Consider the following 5,904-nt stretch of genomic DNA (forward strand, 5'->3'; position numbering starts at 1 on the left):
TAGTTTGCCCCACTATAATTTCAAGGTCCAATCCATTGTACTTCATGGGATATAAGGCTTGCACCATCTTCAAACTCTTCTACTGCAACTCGGGGGAATATAATCTAATTCATCTTCAATTCATTCCCCCCGCAATTTTAAGGGTACAAGATTTGACTCTTCTTCCATTAATTTTGGTCTGCTACACCATTCCTTGGGTGTCATGACTAGATGTATATGCTCGATATTTGCATGGATGCAAAATTCTATCTTTCTCTCAAGAATGATCCCCTTTTAAAGCTTCGGTTGACATTGCTTGCTATTCGTCAAGATTGTACCTTCGATGCAATATTTGTCTCTGATATATTTGACAGAAAATCTTAAGGGGTAGTCCCTCAGACAATTCCAACCCTTAAGCTCGGTAATCTAAACAACAGTCATGTTTCAGGTTCCCGTATTATTTAGAAACTTCTAGAGTCATAAGCAGAATCTCCTTTGTGGAAATATTTTAATCTATATTCCAATGCGAAATGCTTGAAAGAGATCATGGCAAGGGATAAGAATGAAATTAAATAAGAGCATAGCTCGCAACAATTAAAGTAATCGGGGATATCCAAGGTAATAAAATAAAAATGATTGGGGCGTATCTCGAAAAGAATAAGGCAACCAAGGATAGTAAACATGGGTAAGATAGAAAATTAAGTGCCCCAGATATCGCAGCCTAAGCTTCTCTGTACAAACTTCTTGATGACCATTTGAGCTCAATATGTGTTTAGGTGATTCGAAGTACTTTGCCAATGCCCCGAGATGTAGCATACTTCCTCATTGTTAACTCAGGCATAGTAAAACTACTGTATGCCCCACTTTCGATCCAAATTTGAGCCGCCCTTTTCGGGTTTTCAACTCAAATCCCCTTTGGTCTCAAAGCGCCCTTTGCGGGTTTTCGCCTTTGTCTCTCCTTTGATTTTCTTTTCTTTCTCTTTTTTGTTTTTCTCTTCTTTTTCTTTTTCCTTTTTTCTCTTCTTTTTTTTTTGAAAGTGAAGTATTCTTCGATTAAATCCAAGTTCACAGGGTCAGGCAAGTTCTTTCCATTTATCTTAATCAACATCAATGCCCCCACCAGGGATAAGGCCATTCCCAATTTGACATCCATTTTCACTGAGATCCTTTTGTATGGGAAGAATCCTTCTCAAAACTAAGTTTCCTTGATGAAATTTTCTGGAATGATCTTTCCGTTATCACTTCGTATCATTTGACCGTAACGGATAATTTTCGACCTCCTTTTTCAATCAGGTTCACTTGATCATCGGAATTGGATTTACTCAAATCTGACGAGACTCGTGGAGAAGAGACCTTGCCAAAATTGCATTCATTCCATAAATCAACGAAAAATGTTGCCCCCGTGGAGGTTCTGATAGAGGCTCCCATGATCCTTTTTTTTTTTGCACCGTTCATTTTTCGGGTGATATGGTATTTAATATTGAACAGCCCGGATGCTTCAGATATCGTACTGCTATTTAAATTTAGTACATCGTCAGATATGGTCCCTTTCGATACTCCATACTAACATAAAAAATGCTGGCTATTGACCTCGTATCATTGACATATTAGGCATCTTTTGTCCACTTGGCAACTTAATTAACGACCACAAGAAGAATCGATACTCGTCAGAGGCTTTTGGCGAAATCAGCCTGACGGCACACATGCCCCATATAGTAGAAGATTATGGGTTTCACTGATTCTTTGCAACATGAGGTTTACTTCTCATCTTGTTCACCGTCATCAACATATCAGGAGATAAGCTACAATCTCAGTCATCTTCAAAGTCTTGAGGTCCTACTAAACACATATCTCGCTCAAAAGGAGATTCTAAGTTAGCAACAGTATCACTCATATCATTGATATCTGGAGACCTGTTATAAGGATGAAAGAAAATTTGAAGAACAAGAGAAACCAAGAATATTTACTTGTGTGGTATGATCATGAATGAAATGGTAAAGAACAGATGTTTGAAATAAGAAACAAAAGAATGTATTTCATTAAAATAAAGACACTAGACATGTAACACCCCTTACCCGTATCCAACACCGGAATAGGGTACGAGGCATTACCAAAACACATACACTTGTAAACGTATTTAACCGAGTTATAAAATTTCATCAAAATTAAAACTTTCAAAATAATTAACATGTTTCTATAACTTTTCACAATATATCCTCAAAATATTATAATCATAATAATTAGGGCCTGCGAGACCCGATACATACTCATGCAATTTAATGCTTCATTTCCATTTCATTCAATTCGCAATTTCTCATGCTCATAATTTAAATCATATCACTAGCAATTTCCATTTAATTCACGTACAATTCAATGACATCAAATTCAAAACTAATACGTATTTACCATTTAACTCAATGTTTATTGATTATACCATTCAATAACACATTTATGAAATTCTCAATTTAGCAATGAAAATATCACTTTAGTTTGAATAACAACATCGTCCTGATATAAATACACTACCACTTATCCATTTACTTTAATTCTTTTGGGCCCATTTGTCACTTACCATCCTTAATCAAATTAGGGAACGGTCACGGAAAATTGAGTACTTCACTTTCACTTTGCCATAGTATAACTATGGTCTTACGTATGATCAATTATCACTTGTCCCTGATCAGATAAGTGCAGCCACCTATCACTTTGTTTCTTGATCAGATAAGTGTAGCCACTTATCACTTTGTTTCTTGATCAGATAAGTGTAGCCACTTATCACTTTGTTTCTTGATCAGATAAGTGTAGCCACTTATCACTTTGTTTCTTGTTCAGATAAGTGTAGCCACTTATCACTTTGTCTCTTGATCAGATAAGTGTAGCTAAAGCTATCACTTATCACTTTGTCTCTTGATCAGATAAGTATAGCCGAAGCTATCACTTATCACTTTTCACTTGTCACTTGATCAGATAAGTGTAGCCGAAGCTATCACTTATCACTTTGTCACTTGATCAGATAAGTATAGCCGAAGCTATTACTTATCACTTTCCACTTGTCACTTGATCAGATAAGTGTAGCTAAAGCTACCACTTATCACTTTGTCACTTGATCAGAAGTACTCAAATCCGGCGTTCCGCTCAATTTGATCATTTATTCATATATCAGGCTTACCAACATGTGTTAATTCATAAACCATTCATGGTATTATTTCATGCCAAATCATATACTGAATATACCATACACACATACTATGAAACTTTATTTTCACACATGAGCTTAAACCATGATCAATAATGCACAAAAATAAGCATCATTCATATTTCATCGTTTATGAGTTATAATCAAACATATGACCATTTATACACGAATCATTCATATATTTCCCAATTTTCCTCCTCCTCCTCTCCATTCCACATCCTTAATGTGTATAACACACTTAAACAACATTAACCATAATTTCAATATTCACTAACATGTATATTCAAAGCTGTTTATCCGAGTCAGAGTCACTAAATTATTTTTATCCGGAGCTACAGAGCTCCAAATTAAGATCCGTTAATTTTTCCTGAAACTAGACTCACATATCTTCATACCATAAAATTTTCATAATTTTTGGTTCAGCCAAATAGTACAGTTTATTCTTTAAAGTTTCCCCTGTTTCGCTGTCTGACAGTTCCGACCACTCTTCACTAAAAATTAATTATCTCATTGTACAGAATTTGGATGATGTTTTAGATTATTTCTTCTAAAAATAGACTGATTAAGGATTCTAACCATATAAACTATAACTCATAATCATTTTTGTACAATTTTTAATGATTTTCCAAAGTCAGAACAGGGGAACCCGAATTCATTCTGACCTTGTCTCACAAAATCTATTATATCTCATGATTTACAATTCCATTGCTCACATCATTTCTTTTATAAGAAACTAGACTCAATAAGCTTTAGTTTCATATTTTATTCATCCTCTAATTCAATCTCTACAATTTTTGGTGATTTTTCAAAGTTACACTACTGCTGCTGTCCAAAACTGCTTTAGTGCAAAATGTTGATTTCCATTTTGCCCCAAATTTCACAGTTTATACAATTCGGTCCTTTCTCAATTAACCCCTCAATTAATCTAATTTTCTCAATTAGTACTTTACTAGACATTATAAGTTGTTACACAACTATTGAAATTCAGAATTTCCACATATAACTCTATCTTCAAACTCTTTTACTATTAGGTCCCAAACATTCACTTTCTATTCAATTCTTTCAATAAAATCAGCATATGAACAATTTAAAGCTCTAATTTCATGCTAAATCATCATATACTTCCAGCACATATTCATATCAACTTTCAACTTCTTTCATAAAATCAAAAACTAATGGATTTAACAAGTGGGCCTAGTTGTAAAAGTCATAAAAATACAAAAATTTCAAGAAATAGTCAAGAATTGAACTTACTTGTAATAAAATATGAAGAACCAGCTTGAAGAAGCCCTTCCATGGTGTTTTAGCTGATGAGAATTCAGAAAAATGAAGAGAAATCTAGATAATTCCACTTGGGTCCTAACTTTATTAAGCAAATTTTGCAATTTTCCAATTTTGCCCTTAATTCTCCTTACTTTCTTGCTGATTTCATGCCTCTGCCGTCCAGCCCAAATAGACCTTGGGTCTATTTGCCTTTTAAGCCCTCTTCCTTTTATCATTTAAGCTATTTAATCATTTCCCAAAATTTTGCATTTGTTACAATTTAGTCCTTTTAGTTCAATTAATTATCGGAACTTTAAAATTTCTTAACGAAACTTTAATACTAACTTTTTAACACTCCATAAATATTTATAAAAATATTTATGGCTCAGTTTAAAATCCCCGAGGTCTTGATACCTCATTTCGATTCTAATTATTTTAATATTTATTTCTAGTGCACTATTCACTATTTCAAAAATTTTCCTAACTTCATATTTAACTTATACTTACTAAATTAATAATATTTTCTACCCATTTGTCGAATTTAGTGATCTCGAATCACCGTTCCGACACCTCTGAAAATTCAAACCATTACATTTTTTTTTCGTCGGATTTGTGGTCCCGAAACCACTGTTCCGACTAAGCCTAAATCGGGCTATTACAAGACATAAGCCTATTTCACAAAAGGATTCTTATTGCCTCTAGGCTTAAAGTAACAAGTGTGTTTTGAATATGACTCTAGATTAGCCCGAAAAAATACAGGGATCTCTTCCACCGTCCCATCGTTTAAAACACACCCAAGTATGCAAAGATGAATGCCTATCAAATTCTTTTCTCTGCATCATTAATTATTGCGTTTACCCCCCCATCAACATGGTTGGGTAACAGATTTTCTATGCTAGACCTGTTGTCGAACTTCACAATACCCATTTCAACGAGCCTTTCGATTAACTTCTTAAAAGGGATGCAATTTTCTATTGACTGCAACAGGTTTTGAGTAGAACGGTGCTACAACATGTGCATCAAATAATCTTTTGTATAGCTCCTTATATGTCACTGGGATAGGGGTAAATTGTATCATCTCCGTATTTCTCTTTGTGCTAGGCTCCTGCCTTGGTGCAACTTGTTGGCCTGTGACTACCGTTCTCGATTGATTAACGGTGACAGGTTTTGAATAGCCTGAGCTCACATTGCTTACCTCGCTTTCCTTTTTCTTTAGGGCTGACCTTCTCGTGCTTTCCCTGTTTCTATCTTCAATCACCTTATTGCATTTTCTATCATTTCACCAGACATCACTATGTCTGCGAAACTCTTAGTCGCGCTCCTCAACATATGATTAATGAAAGGTGCCTTCAAGGTATTAATAAACAACATAGTCGTTTCTTTTTTCAGTAGTGGTGGTTGGACTTGCGTAGCGACTTCTCTCCACCTCTGGGCGTATTTCCTGAAGCTTTCACCTGACCTTTTCT

The sequence above is a fragment of the Gossypium hirsutum genome, chromosome A05 (genome assembly GCF_007990345.1).
Source record: "Gossypium hirsutum isolate 1008001.06 chromosome A05, Gossypium_hirsutum_v2.1, whole genome shotgun sequence".
Taxonomy (NCBI): domain Eukaryota; kingdom Viridiplantae; phylum Streptophyta; class Magnoliopsida; order Malvales; family Malvaceae; genus Gossypium; species Gossypium hirsutum.